The following is a 19,035-nucleotide window of genomic DNA, read 5'->3' on the forward strand; positions in this document are numbered from 1 at the left end:
GTTGTAAAACCTGCCCAAGTGATTCTGTGTCCACCGACTTTCCTCAGGCAGGGTTCAAAGCCGCCGTTACACAATTAAACCGAGAAGGGGGAGTAGTGCCCCTGAATCCCGGAATTTCATCCTGCCCTGACATTGTGGGCGGCTGCCTGCAGTCCAGCAGGAAAAACACCGTCCGGGAGACTCGCGACTCCAGTTCCACCAGGGGGCGCGCGTGCCCCACCGATCACCCGCAGGTCGCGTCCTTCCTACGCAGGTCGCGTCCTTCCTTCCCGGGTCCCAGGTCCCCCCGGCGGGAGAGCGCGGACGCGTCAGCGGACCTCCAGCCCCGTAGGGCCGCCTCTGCTCCGCCTCGGCAGGGCCCAGGACTTCTCTGCGGCCCCCGCTGTATGTGAAGTGTGCGGCTGAAGCCTGTCTGATCGCGCGTATTAGTCGTCGTTACAGAAACCAGTAATTTTAAAAATTAGATTCGTTGTACAACGGGAATCGTCTTGGGAGACGCACATCGGGGATGTATGTAGCTGAAATGCACGTTTTTGAGGGTGAGGATTCAAAAAAAAAAAAAAAAGGACGCAAAACACGAATTCCTTCGAGCCGGATTCGAACCAGCGACCTAAGGATGCCCGAAGAGCTTCGCCACTACAGTCCTCCGCTCTACCAACTGAGCTATCGAAGGAATCACACTGCTGAGCGGTCCCGCCGAGGATGCCTTCTCTGCGCGCGCTTGGGAGCCCGTAGGCGCTGGTCCCTTCGCTCGGCCGCGTGGTTTACGGGTCCGCCCTGGCCGCGTCCGCTCTTCTGTTCTTAATCCCGCGCTCCTTCGCGACGGACGCTCCAAGGTCCACTGCCCTGGACGAAGAAGGAAACGGGAGCCTCCACTGGTTTGCAAAAAGCAAAATAAAATAAGCAGGCACAGAAACGGCTAAGGACTTAGCGAGGAGCGTTTTCTATGATGAGGAATGAATTTCAGTAACCGATTTTGACTCAACTTAGAAATAGGATTTGAAGTGACTTAAATTCTAACAGGGTCACTAACAGAAGGTGGGGGAGGAGGAAGAAAAGAAGTAGAGGGTTAAGCTCTCCGAAACGCTAAAATGTCCTTTCATTGACATTTGTCTTTGTAGACAAATGGTTTATCACACGAATTCTGAACTCGGCAAAAACATCGATAGGGAGCCAAAACTACGTTTTTAAATTCTTCTCTATCTTCACGCAAGGTAGAAACTAATGTCTTTCAAATACTAGTTAATTTTGCAAAGTGTGAGGTTCTGACCAAGTTTTCTGTGACGGTCTGAAGGTCAAAAAGGTCGGTTACTCTCTTGTTAATGAAATCGACCTGCGGTGGCCTCCGACATCAGGAATGTTTTGTCCTTCTTCACATTCCATTAAATATCATTACACTGTCACCCGATGGAGCCACACAGATGGGGCAAATGACCCCCCTTGGGCAAGTAGATCATTGAGACCACCTGTGGGACAAAGAAAAAAAATTTTTTTTTTCTGAGTAAGAATTAAAAGCAAGTTAATCACTTAATTTGGCCATTAACCTCTTCAAGTCTTCACGAACCATTTACTTGAAGAGAGGACAGTCTGAATGAATTACATATAAAATTTTATCTCCACCCTAAGCCCAATTGACTAAATGTTATTTTATAGGTGTATTTCATAGTATCCATTTTGTCAAAGCACACCTGTCAAAAAGTTAAATGCATCGAAATGTAATAAAAAGCTGCCTTTCATTTTGTCCCGCTCCACGTGAGAAAAGATTCGGAGATGGAAAAGACAGGCCTGAAGGGAGCCTTGAGAGAGGGGGGCAGGTGGCGGTACAGGCAGTAGATGCGAGGGACGCTGAGATGTGTATGTACAACCCGTATTTTTGTAGGTGAAGAATCTTGCCTGATTCATGTATATGAATCTATAACATTCCTTTCTGTAGATCTGCAAAATAAAATGCAACCCGGGGTGAAACCGGGAAGAAGCAGGAAAGTTTTGGGGTCCCTTTACGTCCTTCGGGAGTGTTCTCAGACGCAGGTGAGCGTGCGCGCGCCGAACTCCCGGACGCGACGGTCGGAAAGCGGCAGGAGTTCGGGGGACCGGTCGGGGGGCAGGTAGGCCCACCCAGGAAAAGAAAGCGCGCCAGGGCCCCCCTCGGCCGAAGGGGCTCCACACGGCAGCGCCCCGACGGCCGTTTTGGGGGCCCGCCCGGGGGCACTCGCTCGGCCGCCCACTGTTCTGGCTTCTTCACCCGCCCCCTCCGGACGCCGTGCTCCCTTCCTCCAGGTCGGGAGCCGGGGCGGGGGCAGCGGACCGCCGGGCCGCAGGGGGGGCGGGTGGCCGGGGGTCACGTGGCGAGCGGCGGTCATGGGGCGGGAGGGCGTGGCGCGACGTGCGGCGGGGGCGACCGGGGCCGCGGAGCTCTTGGCAGCTCCGCCCGACGCCGGGCCGGTGAGCCGTCCTGAAGGTTCTGTAGTTCCCGCTGTGCACTGCGTAATTTTCCGTCAGATAAAGGTCCTTTCGTGTCAAGTGGGGCCCACGCTGCCTAGCGACAGGTCGCTCTTTCCTTTGTCCCTGCAGTAAGGTTTCCCGCGCGCGCGCTGGCCGCGGGCCCCGCGGGCTGAGCGAGCTGTGACCCCGCCCCACATCCCGGGGAGAGGGGGGTGGGGGGCGTGCGGTAGTGACCCTGGCCGGGGGCAGAGACCGGCTGGCCCCAGGTGCAGACTGCGTGTGTCCCGGGGGGAGTGCAGAGCCGCTTTGTAAAATGTGCTTTAAAGGTCACTGCGTTGTAAGACTGCAAGAAATGTATGTGCATTGAACCCTCCTGTAGGTAGGCTCTTTTTAACACAATATAAAAGTAAATAACGAATTTTTGTGGTAGAAACTAGGGCAACAGACATTATTTAGTAGCGTGTATGGTATAATGGAAAGAACAAAGGCTTTGGGGCCACTTAGGCCACTTGGGTTTTTTTTTTTTTTTAATTGAAGTATCATAAACAGTGGTATGTTAGTTTCAGGGATAAAGTGTAATGATTCAAAAATTCTATCCATTACTGTGGTCACTATGATGAGTGTAGTCACGATCTGTCACCGGACAATATTATCGTAATCGTCTTGGCCATATTCTCAACGCTGTACTTTTCACCTCCCTGATGTAATCTTACACCTGGAAATCTGTACCCCTTTATCTATTTCCCTTATTCTCCTGCCCACCTCCCCCTGGCAACCACAAGTTTGTTCTTTGCAACTTGGCGTATTTAAAAGTTTGCTTTTTTGTTGTTTCTTTGTTTTGTTTTTAGATTCCACATATAAGTGAAAGCATGTGGTATTTGTCTTTGAATTATGTCTTCTAGGTCCATCCACGTTGTCACAAATGGCGAGGTCTCATTTTTTTATGGCTGAGTAATAGTCCATTGTATATACATAGTACATCTTCTTTATTTGTTCATCTATCGGTGGACGCCTGGGTTGCTTCCGCATGTGGGCTACTGTGAATAATGCTGCCATAAACATCGGCGCGGATATACCTTTTCAGATTAGTGTTTTCATTTTCTTTGGGTTATTAGCCAGTAGTGAAATTACTGCGTCATAGGGTACTTCTATTTTTAACTTTTTGAAGAACCTCTACTGTTTTCCACAGCGGCTGCGCCAATGTACATTCCCACCAACAGTGCCCAAGGGTTCCTTCTTCTCCACATCCTCGCCAACACTTGGTGTTTCTTTGCCTTTTTGACTCTAGCTGTTCTGACAGGTGTGAGGTGATATCTCACTGTGCTTTTGATTTTCACTTCCCTGATGATGAGTGATGTTGAGCACCTTTTCATGCGTCTGTTGGCCATCTGGATGTCTTCTTTGGAAACATGTCTGGGTCCTCTGCCCATTTTTAATCATCTTGTTTAGGGTTTTTTGGTGTTTGAGTTGTGCAAGTCCTTTATATATTTTGGATATTGGCCCCTTATTGGACATGTCACTTGCAAATATTTTCTCCCGTTCGGTAGATTGCCTTTTCATTTTGTTGATGGTTTCTGTCGCTGTGCAAATGCTTTTCGGTTTGGTGTAGTCCCAGTTGTTTACTTTTGCTTTTGTTTCCCTTGCCTGAGGAGACAGCTCTAGAAACATGTTGTGCGGTCTGATGTCAGAGAAATTATTACCTCTGTTTTCTCCTAGGAGTTTTATGGTTTTAGGTCTCACATTTAGGTCTTTCATCCATTTTGAGTTTGTTTTTGTGAATGGTGTAAGAAAGTGGTCTAGTTTCGTCCTTCTGCATGTTGCTGTCCGGTTCTCCGGGCACCATTTGTCGACAGGCTGCCTTTTTCCCATTGGATATCCTTGCCTCTTTTGTCCTAATGGGCCATATACGTGTGGGTTTATTTCTGGGTTCTCTATTCCATTGGCCAATGTGTCTATTTTAGTGCCAATACTATTCTGTTGTGATTATTACAGCTTCGTAGTGTATCTTGAAGTGTATATATGTTATGTAACGTACACGGTATATAATATGCATGTTATATATGTATATATACATATATATATCTTGAAATATGAATTTTATGGGTTTATGATACCTCCAACTTTGTTATTCTTTCTCTAGATCGCTTTGACTCTCGGGGGGGGGGGGGGCGGGTCTCTTGTGGTTCCATACCCATTTTTTTGCATATTCCATGAAAAACGCAGTTGTGTTTTGATAAGGCTCGCATTCAATCTGTAGATTACTTTGGGTCGTATGGAGATTTTAACAAGATTGATTCTTCCAGTCCGCGAGCGCGGAACATCTCTCCATTTGTCTGTCTTGCCTTCGGTTTCTTTCATCAGTGTTTAACAGTTTTTGGAGTATGGGTCTCTCGCTTCCTTGGTGAAACTTCCTAAATTTATTCCTAGGTTTGTTATTCTTTTTGGTGCCATTGTAAATGGAATTATCTTCATCATTTCTCTTTCTGCTACCTCATTATTAGTGTTCAGACCACTTAGGCCACTTTTGAATCCTGTCTCTTCCCCCTTTTGTGACCTCTCTAACTTCCCAGTGCCCTGTCCAGAATGGGGGTGATGATAATAAAAATAATACAGGTCCTAAGAGGTATTGTCGTGAATATCCTATGAAATAGCATTCGTAAAGCAAAGTGTATGGGGTGAACTGCTCAGTCCCCCCACCCGCTCAAGCAGGGGAGCCCTCACAGGGCTCTTTGAAAGGTTTTCATCTGGGCCACACCTTTGGGTAAGTCAGAGTGGAAAGTTCAAGAATATACCACATGAAACAAAACGGTAGCAATAGGTTCAGCAGTGGGGGCAGTGCTTTATCCTTCATGAGACTCCTGTGTGACAGGCCTGAAAGAAGGAACGTTGCTTTAGCTTTAGAGGCAACGTTCATGGATTGGTTTCATTGTTCTTTGGGGCCATAGTTTAGGCCTCTTTCCCAGAGGCCACGCCCTCCAGTCCAGTCACGTGGATAGATCTCTTGAGCCATAATCTCTGAAAATTGCTGCAGTCGTTCCTTACATTTTCCTTATTTCCTGTTCAGAAAATGATACTGTCCTTTGTTTCTGGAATGCCTAGGCGGTTGTCCCCGGGCTGCTTGCACAGATGAGCACGCGTGCCTAGAGGGTTCTTCCTTTCTCCTGGACCTGTGGCCTCTGACACGTTTCCTCCTTTCTTCCTTTCCTCTCCTCACCTAGCGAGGCTTCCAGAAGCACGCCTGACTGACAGATTGCTGTTGGAGCTTCCGGAACAGGCTGAACTAGAACCTCCTGTTCACAACAGTGTGGTTTTGTCCCCCTTTGCTTTTTCTCAGAGACTGACCTCCCGAGTTCGAATCTGTCTCTGGGCTTACACAGCCTTGTAGTCGGTGCCCTCAAATTACTGGCTGATTTGTATTTTCTTTTGTCTTTTTCCTATCTGGCTCCATCCAGCACCATTCCAGCTCTAGTAATGAACAGTCTTGCGTTCCGCTTCCTGAGTATCTGTCCTGAGGAAAAGCCACTGTAAGGCGGTTTTTTAGCTAATTTAGTCGTGTTTATCATACACTGTTAGATGTTTAGAAGGTGGGGTTGAGTTTTGTACAGACAGTGCAGCTAAATCATTCCTTCAACAACTGTTTGACTACCTACCGTGTGCCAGAGAAGCTTCCGAATTCCAAATGCCACAGTGTGTTTTGGATGGGGTTTTTGGGGGGGGTCTCCCCAAAATTTATGTGAAAGCCTTGCTGAAGTTTACACGGAACCCTCAGCGTGGCTGTATTTGGAGTAAGGAAGTCAATCGGGTTAAATGAGGTCACGGGGATGGGGCCCCGATGCAGTAGGATTAGTGTCCTCACCGGAAGGGAGCTCACCCCCCTCGCCCTTCTCCGTGGGGACACCATGAGAAGGCGACGTCCGCAAACCGAGAAGAGAGCTCTTACCAGAAGCTGAATCAGCTGGCCCCTCGACCTTGGACTTCTCAACCTCCAGAACTGAGGAAATAAATCTCTGTTGTTCAAGCGCCCAGTGGTGTTTTGTTTTGGCAGATTGGTGTCACAAGACCCCTCCACCCCGCCAAACACCCTTTGCAGTTCAAGTGTTTTATCGAAGCAGTTAGGTTAGCTGCTCAGGGACAGCCTTGGCCTCGGAGGTGATGCCACAGGTCTTAGATTCAGAAATTCAATTTTCAAGTATGTCAATTCAGTTTTAACAATATAGCCAAGGACTAGTTAGAATAGGAAAAAGCAGTCTGTTCCAAGCAACTCAAAGGTTGTTTATAAGCCAGAAATACAGTAAGTTCATTGACAATCGGGTATGTTTATTAATATTAGCACTATTTGTTTTATCCGTGATAACCCAGTATAGTCCTCGAGGCACCCCAGAAGCCAAAACATTCAGCGGGGCTGCGGGGCGCGGAAAGGCGGTTCAGGCTTTCCACTGAGACTTGGGGTTTGTCTGCCCACAACACGTGGTCTGGAAATCCTCAGTGGTTGTAGACTCTCGCAGGTAGAACATCTGAACCAGATACGAGGTCTTTGTTCCTCGGATTTTGCTTGGTAAACCCGGGTGATTTCGTAACTACCCGGTCCCGTCACCGCCACCTACTTCTTTAAACCCGTCACGCCAAGCCCCTTCATTTCCTAGCGCCAGCTCAAACAAAGCTGGGGGTTTCACTTCCACTGAATCAGTTACATTCTCCCAGTGGGGAGATGACAGGCTTCTTGAAGGCCCGGACCACATTGCGTGTGTTTTCATCCTGAGCGTCCAGCACGAGAAGGGTGTTCATCCGTTGGTTTGGAAGACAGTCAAGGTCAGCGTACCCCTCTAGGAAAGTTCCTTCTTGTTCATCCATGTCATGTCGACTCTTGATTCTCGGTGTCATTGGGTACATGACGACGGATCTCCAAACTCTGGGGAATCCACGTGGCGTAAAACATGTGACTCCCGCGCCCGACGACAGATGCAGTTGAGCGGAGCAGGTGAAATGCTGAATAGTTTGGGGACTAAGTGTAACATCACGGGGAGCGAGTCATCGATCAGCGATAGTCATCCAGGCGCCTGGGTAAAGAGACAAGGAAGCTTTGGAAGGGGGCGCGTGGAGAGCGGTAATTTGCGGTGACTCCACGGCGCCCAGAAGTGGGCAGTCTTTCCACACCGTGATTCCGCGGGGCTGGCGCCAGCTCAGTGGGGCACAGCCAGCCAGCAGCACCGGCGTTTTTACAGCGACACCAGCAATGTTACCGTCTCTTTTTGCTCTGATTATACCCTAGCCTACCTTTCATACGAGTTTGGCCTTCACACACACACACACACACACACACACACACACACAGGGCCCCCTAACAGTTTGTTTCTTGGTCTAAATCTACCAAGTCGCCCTCTGACTTTAAAAGTTTTTCTTGACTGTCGTTCGCACCCCCAGGAAGTCCCAGAAATCAGGCCACTTCTCCGCTCCTGCCCTGTGACCCCTCCGGGCTGACTTGACACCTTTGGTCACCAAGAGCCTCCTGACGCGGTCTCCTTGTGACCGCTATTGTCCCCTTGAGATCTGTTCCCGACACGACAGCCAGTTATCCTTTTCGGAGGTAGGTTAGACCCTGTCACTCTTCTGTACAGACACTTCTGAGACGTATTCATTCCTCACTCAGCTCGAAGTCCTGACAGCCTGCAAGGTCTCACATTTTTTGAGACCACACGGCCACAAACATGCCTTTGCCTTCGGCCTGAGTCCTCTATTTAGAAACTCTCCTCGAAAATGACACCGTGGCTCCTGTTTGCTCAAAAGTCCCCCTCGGGAAGCCTCACCTGACAGCCCCGTTTCCTGCTGCAGCGTGCCCCCGACCTGATCCCAGCACCCTGACCACTCTCTAACGCCGCTTTTCGTTTAGTTGTGTATTTACTACGCGGAATGTAAGGGGCCAGGGGTCGTTGCTTTGTCCACTGATAAATCCCAACCCCCAGAGCACCGCCTGACACAGAGTGGCGCTCAGTGAGCGTGCGGAACGAACAAAGGGACGGGTGTGTTTCATTTGGGGGAAATGGGACCCCATCCCTGCAGAGTCTACATGCCTGGGAAGAGGAAGGGAGAATGGCAGAAAAGACCCGCGACGTCAAGTTTCTGAACCCGAGACACCGAGAAACAGGGCTTCCAGTAAGATGCTGACCCCTCGCGGTACTCCAGGCGGGCCAGGCCACCGAATCCGTCGTGTTAAAATGAAACGAACCCCCTCGGAAGCCCTGGTTTCTAAAGCATCAGAGATTCAGCTTCACTAGGGCCGAGCTGGGGCTCAGGAATCAAACTTGCAAGCTCGCCAGGTGACTCACATGTCCAGCCAGATGTGGATACTCAAGTGAGAGCATTTTCATGAGTTGTCCTGAGACCTGAAGAGAACATCGGGTCAAGGTTAGGGAAGTGAGAGGAACATATGTGGTTCATTGTGCTTTTAGAATCAATGAAGAGCCGTGTATGTGTGTGGTTTCTCCATCACGGGCATGGGTGTTTCATCAGTCACTGCCAGTGAATCCACGAACGCTTCAAAGGAATGATAAAGTAAGACAGGCATGATGGAATTTTCCTAAAGGGACATTTGGAAAAGTCTTGGTCAATTTGACCACGGGAATGGTTTTCAAGTCAGTCAGTGGTGGCAAAATCCACTCCTGTCTGGGGTAATATCGTCCATGCACAGAGCTGACTCGACCTAGTCCCAACCAGCATGGATTTGTAGGAGGAAAAAGAGGACACAGTGAGCGAACCTCGGTGGCTGGACTGGGCAGGCTTATTCTAGAGGGTGGAGAGCTCAGAGGAGTTGGGGGTAGAAATGCAGTTTGGCTTTTGAAAAACAAGCCGAAATAGTTAGATTTTATTTTGTAGGCAGTTGCAGTCTATTATGGACTGTTCGGTACCTTCCACAATTAGGTGTATTGTGCTGTCTGGGTGCAGGTGATCAGAAACCGAACCGATGTGTGAGGCAGTGGAAATAGCAAATTCGCCTCCCGTTATTCCGGAATGACGCTTGGGCCAGAAAGTGGAGTTGCGGATCTCAAAACTCTGCTTGGACATTGTCACCTCTGACCTCTGCCCATCAGACTGTTCCCTGTGTTTGGATCGTTTTTTTCTCCACCTTCAGACTTTAGCTTTGCCAACATCTCTGCGTCCTTCTCCCGCCATCCTAAGCCTTTTTTCGTGCTTCAGAATCATCCGAGGAGCTTAAAAATACAAAGCTCATGCCCTACCACAGACTTGCAATGTCAAGACAAATCTCTAAGGGGCCAGAAAAATGCATTCCCCGCTAGGGGGCGATGAGGTCCACCTCTGCAAGAGTAAGAGAGCAGGTTAGGCGTAGCTGAGCAGAGCCAGGAAACGCGGCCGCTCCCCGTGATTCCGTAATTCCACACATTTAAAAGCGTTGACCTCCCAAACTCCTCTTGCTTGACATTGGGGGGGACCTTGCTTCGGAGGTGAGTGGACGGAAAAGGAGTTGAGAATACACATTGAAAGGAAAAAGTGACCGCCCAACGTGGGGCTCGAACCCACGACCCTGAGATTAAGAGTCTCATGCTCTACCGACTGAGCTAGCCGGGCAGTTGGTCCTAGGTCTTCCCCAATCTATTATGAGCACATACGAATTCTTGGCCCTGTTGCGACTGTAGGGTTCTAGGTCTTGTCTGATTGTTTTTGTCTTCCAAAGAAGACGACATGAAAGTCAAAGTATATAAGCATTATCTGCTATTCTTGCTGTGCAAACCGGCTCACTTTCCTTACCTCGCCACCCCCCCCCCATTCTCACCGACCTGCTGCGAATAGGGCACAGAAAGTTTCCCGGATCCGAGGGCCGGCATCTCTGGGTGCTGCGCGAATCACCCCAACCCTGGCACCCCCATCACTCTTCCAAGCCCAGGCGCCCTTGCGCCCTCTTTGTGGCCCAACGAGGCACCTCTGGCTGTGGATGTGGCCCCGCAGGCAGTCTCTGCGGGTTTCTCCTCCCACCGCTTGTTCATATTTTGTACTTCCCCACCATCAAGGCTCACACACGCAGAGAAGGGAAAGGGGTGCAATTTCATTTTAATGTGTGTTTTGTTTACCACTGACCTCAAAAGTTCACTGAACATAATAGATGGTAAACAAATACCTGCTTAGTGAATGTACCAAGAGCACCCCCCCGGAAGCGAGAAAGCGTCCCCTCCCAACGAGGAGGCAGAACCTCAGTCTCCTGAAAGATTGGGCGGGGGGAGATAGTCACCCCTGTGCGAACGAGGAAAGCCGAAATATCCTGGACGAAGGTTGCCAGAACCCCAACTCTAGAGCTCATTGTCTTATTATTCCATAAAAAAGTGATGAATGAACGATGGATGACACTGAATGGAGATGTGACCATCGTCTTCCTGCACTTTGATCGGATCACAACCGTGGAGTTGGAACTAACTTGGAGAACCAGAAACATCTGCCTCTGCGAGAGTCCCTTTAGAGCCGATGGAACAGGGAGTAAAAGCCAAAATTAAACAGTGTTTGTTTCTTTTTAGTAAAAGTCACTTATTGGGATCGAGAGCGTATGCAGCGAACGCGTTTTCACGTGGAGGTCGAGTGGTTTCATTGAACTGTAGCTGCACCCGTTTTTCTGTAAAACAAAAGAAAACAAAGCAAAACAGGGCTCGTCCGGGATTTGAACCCGGGACCTCTCGCACCCTAAGCGAGAATCATACCCCTAGACCAACGAGCCGCACGCTTCCTGGGTCTTCTGAATATATTAAATATTTAGTGAATTTCTTTATCTTTTGCATTTCATTCATATTTGGGTAAATATAACTACGACCGACCCTTACTCTGACCCTCCCGCTCTGTGGCTCCCAGAACTTTGCCGGCTCATCTCGCGACCCAATAATCCCTGTAAGGAGTGAACGGAGCCTTGTTTCTCAAGGGCCGCCGGCCCATCCACTGTAAGAAAAGACCGTAGCCGCTGAGAGGGCAGCAGAAGCCGGTGCTGCTTGTCACCTCGCGGAGCGGGTCTGTGGGACGACCCCCGGCCGGCCCCCTGCTCCCGGGGTCCCCCGCAAGTAGCCGGAGCGCGGGCGTGGCTCGGCGGGCCGTGGGGACGCGGGGTCGAGAATTCAGAGGAGACGAGCTGTGTGGGAAGCGGGGGACACAGTTAAGGAGCCGAAAGCCGGCCGTGGCGGAAAATGAGGCGGACACAGGGGCGTCCCGTCCAGAAATGGCCAGAACGCAGGGGCCGCGGGCGTCGGCAAGCCGGCCCCCAGGACGCGGACGGAAGCAGGGTGGGTTGTGCCCAGCGGCTTGGTCCTTCCTCACGGGGACATCCATTCCATGACGACAACAGGCTTCTCTGCACTCGGGTTCCTCCCCCGCCTGCGTGACCAGAGCTACCTTCAGTCCGCACGGACGCGAGCCCGCGCCGCGGTGACTGAAGACACTTGTCTCCTGACTCTTTTCGGGGGCAGCGTTCGGCGACGCCGTTTTCCTCCTAATGAATTGAATCACCCCTACAGCGTCCCGGTGCCCTTCTGCTTCTCGGGGCAAACTCTCCGAGCGTGCCCGCTTGCCGAGATGCGCGCTCGGGGCTCCCCTGGGGTGGTCTGCACTTGAAGCAAAAAGCGGCTGTCCTCCCCCGGACCGTGGTCCCCCGCCGCCGCTGCCTCTCCGGGGGACATAAGGGGAGGTGAGCATTCAGGACGAGTAGACACCGAATAGAAAACGAACCGCTGGCCCGTACGGGGATCGAACCCGCGACCTTGGCGTTATTAGCACCACGCTCTAACCAACTGAGCTAACCGGCCAACTGCGACAGGCACCTTTCCAAAGTCCTTACAAGAATGTACTCTGGTTATTGTTTATTCTTTTATACTGTAAGTGATGTGGTGTATCCAAGACGTCGAATTTGGCCCCACCGACCTAGACTTCGTCCTTCTCCCAAGACCCATCCTACTTTCTTCCTGCGGTGACGCAGCAACAAGGTGGCTAGCAATACCCCCTTATCCTCCCGCCCACCCTTCTGTATTTTCAGGCCAAGATGATCTCTGCCTTTAAAGGCCAGCCAGATACTACAAATACCCTTTTATTGATAGGTCCTGGGCTGATTGGCAGGTTGCTCCGCTTAGGCCATCTCTTCCCTTGGGTGTTTTTTTCTCTAAGTTGCCAGTTTATTGGTTTCAGATAAAGATTTCCCAAAATACCTTAGAGTTGTCCTGTTTCCCTCTCTACATACATGATTCTGTATGCAGTGGCTATAAGAACGCCTTAGAAAATTATCGAAGAGGAGGATACGAAGTCTAATGATTCCACATTGTAAAAACATAGCCATAGCTTCCGATGGGGCAGGGAAAAACAGTTTGGAGATGCCGGGGATCGAACCCGGGGCCTCATACATGCGAAGCATGCGCTCTACCACTGAGCTACATCCCCAACCGTACAGGGTGTCTCTTTATAACTCTTCCCAATTCTTTCAACCTTATTTTTTTTTCCCCCAGCAATTAAGATTTTCTTCAATACTAAAGTTAAATTTTCCTTTATTGATTCAGCAAAATCATGAAATGGTTAAAGGGACAACATCAGTATTCCGAGCGGAAGAAGCTTTCCGGCCATCGGGCCCTTGTCAAGCACTTAACCTAGCGATCAAAGGAGGGAACCAACTACTGAAAAATCTGAGAAAAAGGAGAGAGGACCTCTAGTTTAAAAGTTTCTTTCTTTCCTTTTTTCCTTTCCTTAAGGACGGCTGAGGGGCACCGCAGCCACGTTAGGCTGACCATGGGCTGATAAGATCACTGCAAATTTGCAGCTGAACTGAGAGAGAAGTGGAAGAAATGAATGAGCCCCAGAACAAGGGATATATGTTTACTTGAAGATAATAAACTGGCTCTAGAATTAACTACCCGAGGAAAGCCTTCCGCCTAGATAAAAGGATACTAGTAATACAGGGGGCTCGAGACCGCACAGAGCAGAAGGTCTTCTAGGGTCGCAGTTTGCCTTGGGACTCAGGGCGTCCAGGGCTAAAATTGAGAAGCTTTAGTCACCCCACTCCCCTCTCGGCCACTCCCACAATCCAGAGTTTCCAGCCCAAAGCCCTAAGCGGGCTTCCAGAAGGATGGACCTCCTCTCCTCGAGCCTGGCGCCGGAGGCTGAGAAGACGAGGGAGGAGTGGGGCAGCAGAAGGCCTCCTGCTTTCTCTTGGACCCTTGTTCCCAGCCCCTGGAAATGTTAGGGTGCCCTAGAGTTTGCAGGGCCCGTTTTCAGTGATCACTAGAATCTCATGCCCAAACTGTGCTGGTCCGGAAGGACACCCACTGAGAAGATGATTAAGTGAACAGAGATACCTAAGTAAAGCTGCGACTGGTTTGTTTGTTTTTTAAGTCCTGAAGTTTCAATTCTATGACAGAAGTTTCCAGGGTGTATTGTTCAGGAACTTTGAAACACCTTAATAGATGCCAAATTATAAAGAACGGGAGAGGGAGCATAAACCCCAAGTTCAAGACAGTGTGTATCCGGGGGAGATGAAGAGATACGACCCTGGAGGGACACACGAATGTGGGTCATTATCTAAGCTGAGAAATGCCCACGCGGACGTGCGCGGTATTCTAACTGGTGCCCTTTAAAGTGCATACACGTGTAAGGTGTGAGCAACAGAGGACGCTGGGTATGTGGGCACTCTGTATGTTTTCGCAACCTTTTGGCACATCTAAAACTATTCAAAAATTAAAAGTTTATTTAAATTTAAAAAGTTAATAAAGAAATAAAGACAGCGGAGACCCAGCACAAAATCAAACCGCTTCCTCTGGCTCTCGACCCATATTCAGATATCCAAAGTGCCGCCTAAAAGGTGATTTAATTGCCCCTTAAAAGTGCTGGTGTCTTGTTGGCTTTCTTTGGAAAGTGCTCTATTTGGGCCCAAATGTAGAATATTTGAGATATTTTTCTGGGAAGTCTAGAAACTGAAGACCAGTTGCACAGACTTCTATACAGTATAATATCTAGTATTGATCCATGTATATAGAGAGAAAGAAAACATAATAAGGGGCAACATTATAATTCATATAATATAGTCAGATCAGGGTATTAAAGAAGACTTTCATTGTGACTGAGTTTCTATGCTAATTAGGGTATTAACAAGCATTTTGTGAATGAATAGCTCTAAACCGGAATCACCAGTGAAACTTCCAAAAGAATTTTCTCCTTCAAGTTTGCAGATTAATTGACTATAGTTGATGTGTTAAGGTTTCAGCCTGTGAGCCCGGATAGCTCAGTCGGTAGAGCATCAGACTTTTAATCTGAGGGTCCAGGGTTCAAGTCCCTGTTCGGGCGCGAGCACTTTTATGTTTTGTTTGTTTTGTTTTGGTTTTTCCCGTCTCCATTCCTGCATTTTAATCCCAGTAAATAGTAACAGGAAGGAAGATAATCTCAAATCACAGGCTCTGATGTCACTAAAAAATGAGAGGGGATTCTGAGCACAGCACAGAATAACCTAGGACCTGTTGAGAAAACAAGAAGGGCCTTTCAGACAGGTGTCTGGAAGGCGCACACACAACACATTTCCTCCAGAGCACAAGGGAAAGTCTCATTGACAATGGTCACAAGTTATCAAAAGTCAAACTCTTATTTGAAAAGCAGCAAAAGCACAGAACTGTTCCCTCTGTCCCACGCCGGAGGGCTCCTCTCTGGTCCGCGGCTCTGCTCGGCTCCGGAGAAGCCCAGGTAAACTACTGGGCTGTAGTGTCAGCACTTAGAACTCAGGGGCTGGTGGCCTCGGCTTCCACACTTTTTTGGCCATGACTCGTTTGAGCTTTAGTTTACATCTGGACCCAGACATACAAAGATAGGAGGAAGAAAATGGCCTGAATTACCACTTACTCTTACGTATTCATTGCCTTCTGATGTTTCAGACTCTATCCTCTTCTTTCCAATGCTGGATGCCACACACCATTAAACTGATTTTGCTCCCCCCTCGTTGGGAAACACGGGGCTTGGAGAAATCATAAAGATGAGATGTGACATATAGCACAAGGTGACGGGTCCTGTGCTGCATAACCTGTCCCTTGCCCTAAATCCAAGTCCCCTCTCCTAGAGTGACCCCAAACCTCAAGTCACCCGAGCTCACTGCCATCAACACCATCTCTGCCCTGCTAGGAACCACGGAAGGAACAGAACTTGAAAGCCCCTGAAGGAGACTCCATTTGGGAATCGCCCAAAGAAGAAATTTCATCCTAAGTGATCCAGAGGATGACAGAGAAAGGGGATTTTACAATGCTATGAAAAAAAAAATCACCAAAGTTGCTACAAAACCTCTGGAAAACCCTAACAGAACACTTCTTGTCCGGTGCCTTGGGGACACCGTAGGCAGAATGTCAGCTTCATAATATGAGGGCCTTGAGCTCAATCCTCAGAGAAAGTATAGCACTTTGCAAAAACAAAACAAAACACAAAAAAACAAAACTGCAGAAGTAATCCAACATGATCGTTACTCTTATTGCTATTAGAGTCACACAAGAAATATCTTCTCTAAGCGCCTGTCGCTTCATGGAATTTTTTCCTGCCTATAAGGAAACCCACTTGGGTTGTGACCCCACAACGTTTCTTTATAACACTCAGAGCTTTTCAAAAGAAAAAAAAAAAAAAAAACCTCCATTAACTTGACCTAAACACAACAGGGCAAGCGTCTCTCACAACCTTTTAAAAATAAGCAGCGAGAGGAAGTCACAAAATCGAATATTAAATCCAAAAGGATTGCAACATGGTCTCAGGGCACCAGGCAGTAAAAATAATAAATGTTGAGTGGCTACACTGTTCAGGAAGACGAAGGAGTTACCAGACATCAGGGCGTGTAGTTAGACGAGAGTCAAAAGACTTCCTTTCTTTTCTCAGTCTTTGGGGGAAGCTTGGGACGGAAAGAAAAGGCAACCCCTTGAACTTGCATATCTTGCACCCTGGATCTTTAGTGGGCTGAAAAGAGCAGCCACGTGGTGGGTGTTACCTGGGCTCCAACAACAGGAATCCGCCTGCTGCAATCGCTTGATTGACCGACTTGCCAAGAATGTTGTTCCAGTTCCAGTAGGCAAGCGACTCATATAAAATTATAAAATGGCACCGGATTAAGTTAACAGACAAACTGTATTTCCGTTCGACACTATTGTCCCGATCTCTTAACGGGTTTCCATCGGTTTTCAAACTCAATACTCAACTAGTCCTCATCATTTGCTTTACCAGACAAAACCACATGTGTGGCTGGCACCCTCCATTCAAGAGACCCAGCTACCCTGAGGTTGGTGCCCAGAGGAAACAGCTACTAGAAATGCCCATGGGTCGTTTACCCTTCTGTTGGGCAGGTGAGTTGAGGCGAACAGTCAGATTTAAACTCCCCAAGCCAAGCTTCTTTTCTATTGTTTATCGAAATGTAAAACACACAGCAAGAGTGTACAAATAACAAATGTAGATCTCAATAGATCTGTGGATGTTCTTTGATGCTTCTGGTCTATTGAGGAGAACATACCCTCCACCAACTCATCCAGTCTCTGAAGACTTTGTGAAAGGAAGAAAGGAAGAAAGAAAGAAAGGAAGGAAGGAAAGAAAGAAAGAAAGAGAGAGAGAGAGAAGGAGGGAGGGAGGGAGGGAGGAAGGAAGGAAGGAGGAAGGAAGGAAGGAAGGAAGGAAGGAAGGAAGGAAGAAAGAAGGAAGGAAGGAGGAAGGAAGGAGGAAGGAAGTAAAGAAAGAGGAAGAAAGAAAGAAAGAAAGAGAGAAAGAAAGAAAGAAAGAAAGAAAAGAAAGAGAGGGAGGGAGGGAGGAAGGAAGGAAAGAAAAAGAAAGAAAGAGAAAGAGAGAGAGGGAGGGAGGGAGGAAGGAAAGGAAGGAAGGAAGGGAGGAAGGAAGAAAAAGAAAAAACTCAACTGGTGAAGCAACTCGGTGTTGGGACGTAATCCTTCATGAATCTCTCACATTTCTTCATGTATTGCTAGCAAGGCAATGAATGCCCCCTTTGTTCTGGATTTTCTTTCCAAGGATGCTTGCACAGCAAACACTCTTGGAAGACAGAGACAATGTCTCTCCAGAGCAATGGACAGGAGTGCTTACATCCATGGGTTTAGGGTTTCTCTCTTGTAACAGAACCCACACGTGTACAGATGCCATAGTTTTGCCCTCTGCAAACTAGAGCCAGGGAACCAGAGGAAAAAATGCTGATAATCCAGTTATTGCTACTACTAGAATAATAGACTTTCCATTGTCTCGGACCCAGGAGTCTCGTGAATTACACCAGCGTCCATGAAACTGCATGCGGCAGGTTTAGCTGGCACGTTGGGTAAAACTTTGGACCCTTCACATTTCTTGGCGCTCATCAACCCCACGCTCCCTTCTTCCTTCTGCATATTCCTTACCTTGGTTAGTTACACAACTACCCACATGAATCCAAAGCTGGAAGTTAGATGCCCTCTCAGACTCCTTTCCTTTCCTCGCCCCACTCCTCCGTTTCCAACCCATCACCAAGTCTACCCTTTAAATACTCAAGAGGGGGGCGCCTGGGTGGTGCAGTCGGTTAAGCGTCCGACTTCAGCCAGGTCACGATCTCGCGGCCCGTGAGTTCGAGTCACGATCGCGCGGTCCGTGAGTTCGAGCCCCGCGTCGGGCTCTGGGCTGATGGCTCAGAGCCTGGAGCCTGTTTCCGATTCTGTGTCTCCCTCTCTCCCTGCCCCTCCCCCGTTTATGCTCTGTCTCTCTCTGTCCCAAAAATAAATAAACGTTGAAAAAATAAATAAATAAAATAAATACTCAAGAGGAAGTGGGGGCAGAGAATTTTGTGAAAGGTTCATTTCCTTTCCTGCTCCCATCCCATCACCCAAATTCAGGCTCCCGCCATCTCTGTGGAGATAGCAATTTTCTAGCTATCTTTTTCAGCAAAGGGGACAGCTGATTTGCTACTTCCTCATCTCTAGGGCTGAATAAAGCAGTATATTTTCCAGTCAGGAAACCTCTCCTTCCAACATCCTCCCTCTAATTCCACCATCCAAAGCCCAAGTGACACAGAGGTTTTTGTGAACTGCAAGTCTGGACAGGCTTTCCCCCAGGGCTGAAGCTTTTAAGACAGACAGGATAAAATCTGAAATCCTTCGCAGGAGAAAGGCCCTTTGTGCTTTGTGTCTAATGTATTCTCCCCCATCCCATGCTTCTTTGCTCTTGTGAGTTATCTAACCACAGCTTAACCGGTCGCTGCCGGGGCAGTGGAATCAAAGGTGGTGCTTAGAGCTAAGTCCTTTGTGCAAAGGCTCCTTTAAGTCTTTCTTCGCAGGGATGTATGATTTAGAAACTGTGGAGCCAAACCTCGGAGCTTTTCACTTGTGGGTTTTTTTCCTACTTTTCCTCAGATGGGAGAGCTTTTTCTCCGCCTCTGGAGAAAGGCCTTCTCGCTCTCTGCTGAGGACAAGGCCCTTGTGCCTGAGCTGTAGCCGTGGCCACGATCGAAGCTCTCTAACTGCTGAATAAATCAAGGGATTGCCCCCTAAAATGATGTCATCATGCCCGAGTCCCCCCTTTTCTCCTCACTTTGCAACCCCCAACTCCCTACACCCACCGAATTTTCCCTTCCTTTATCCCGCAGCTGGAGGG

At 48.7% G+C, this 19,035-nt stretch overlaps 6 non-coding genes across 6 annotated transcripts; 1 reads left to right on the plus strand and 5 right to left on the minus strand.

Annotated features, from left to right (window-relative positions):
* Positions 1–582: 582 nt before the first annotated feature.
* Positions 583–673, minus strand: TRNAY-GUA (transfer RNA tyrosine (anticodon GUA)). Its single transcript is given in 2 exon segments — positions 583–618; positions 637–673. It is a non-coding gene; the product is annotated as a tRNA-Tyr (tRNA).
* Positions 674–9,950: 9,277 nt separating this feature from the next.
* Positions 9,951–10,023, minus strand: TRNAK-CUU (transfer RNA lysine (anticodon CUU)). Its single transcript has one exon. It is a non-coding gene; the product is annotated as a tRNA-Lys (tRNA).
* A 1,063-nt stretch (positions 10,024–11,086) lies between these two features.
* Positions 11,087–11,158, minus strand: TRNAP-AGG (transfer RNA proline (anticodon AGG)). The gene has a single exon. It is a non-coding gene; the product is annotated as a tRNA-Pro (tRNA).
* Positions 11,159–12,156: 998 nt separating this feature from the next.
* On the minus strand, positions 12,157–12,230 carry TRNAI-AAU (transfer RNA isoleucine (anticodon AAU)). Its single transcript has one exon. It is a non-coding gene; the product is annotated as a tRNA-Ile (tRNA).
* Positions 12,231–12,783: 553 nt separating this feature from the next.
* Positions 12,784–12,855, minus strand: TRNAA-CGC (transfer RNA alanine (anticodon CGC)). The gene has a single exon. It is a non-coding gene; the product is annotated as a tRNA-Ala (tRNA).
* A 1,820-nt stretch (positions 12,856–14,675) lies between these two features.
* TRNAK-UUU (transfer RNA lysine (anticodon UUU)) lies at positions 14,676–14,748 on the plus strand. The gene has a single exon. It is a non-coding gene; the product is annotated as a tRNA-Lys (tRNA).
* Positions 14,749–19,035: the final 4,287 nt, after the last annotated feature.

This window comes from Prionailurus viverrinus, chromosome B2, assembly GCF_022837055.1.
Source record: "Prionailurus viverrinus isolate Anna chromosome B2, UM_Priviv_1.0, whole genome shotgun sequence".
Lineage (NCBI taxonomy): Eukaryota > Metazoa > Chordata > Mammalia > Carnivora > Felidae > Prionailurus > Prionailurus viverrinus.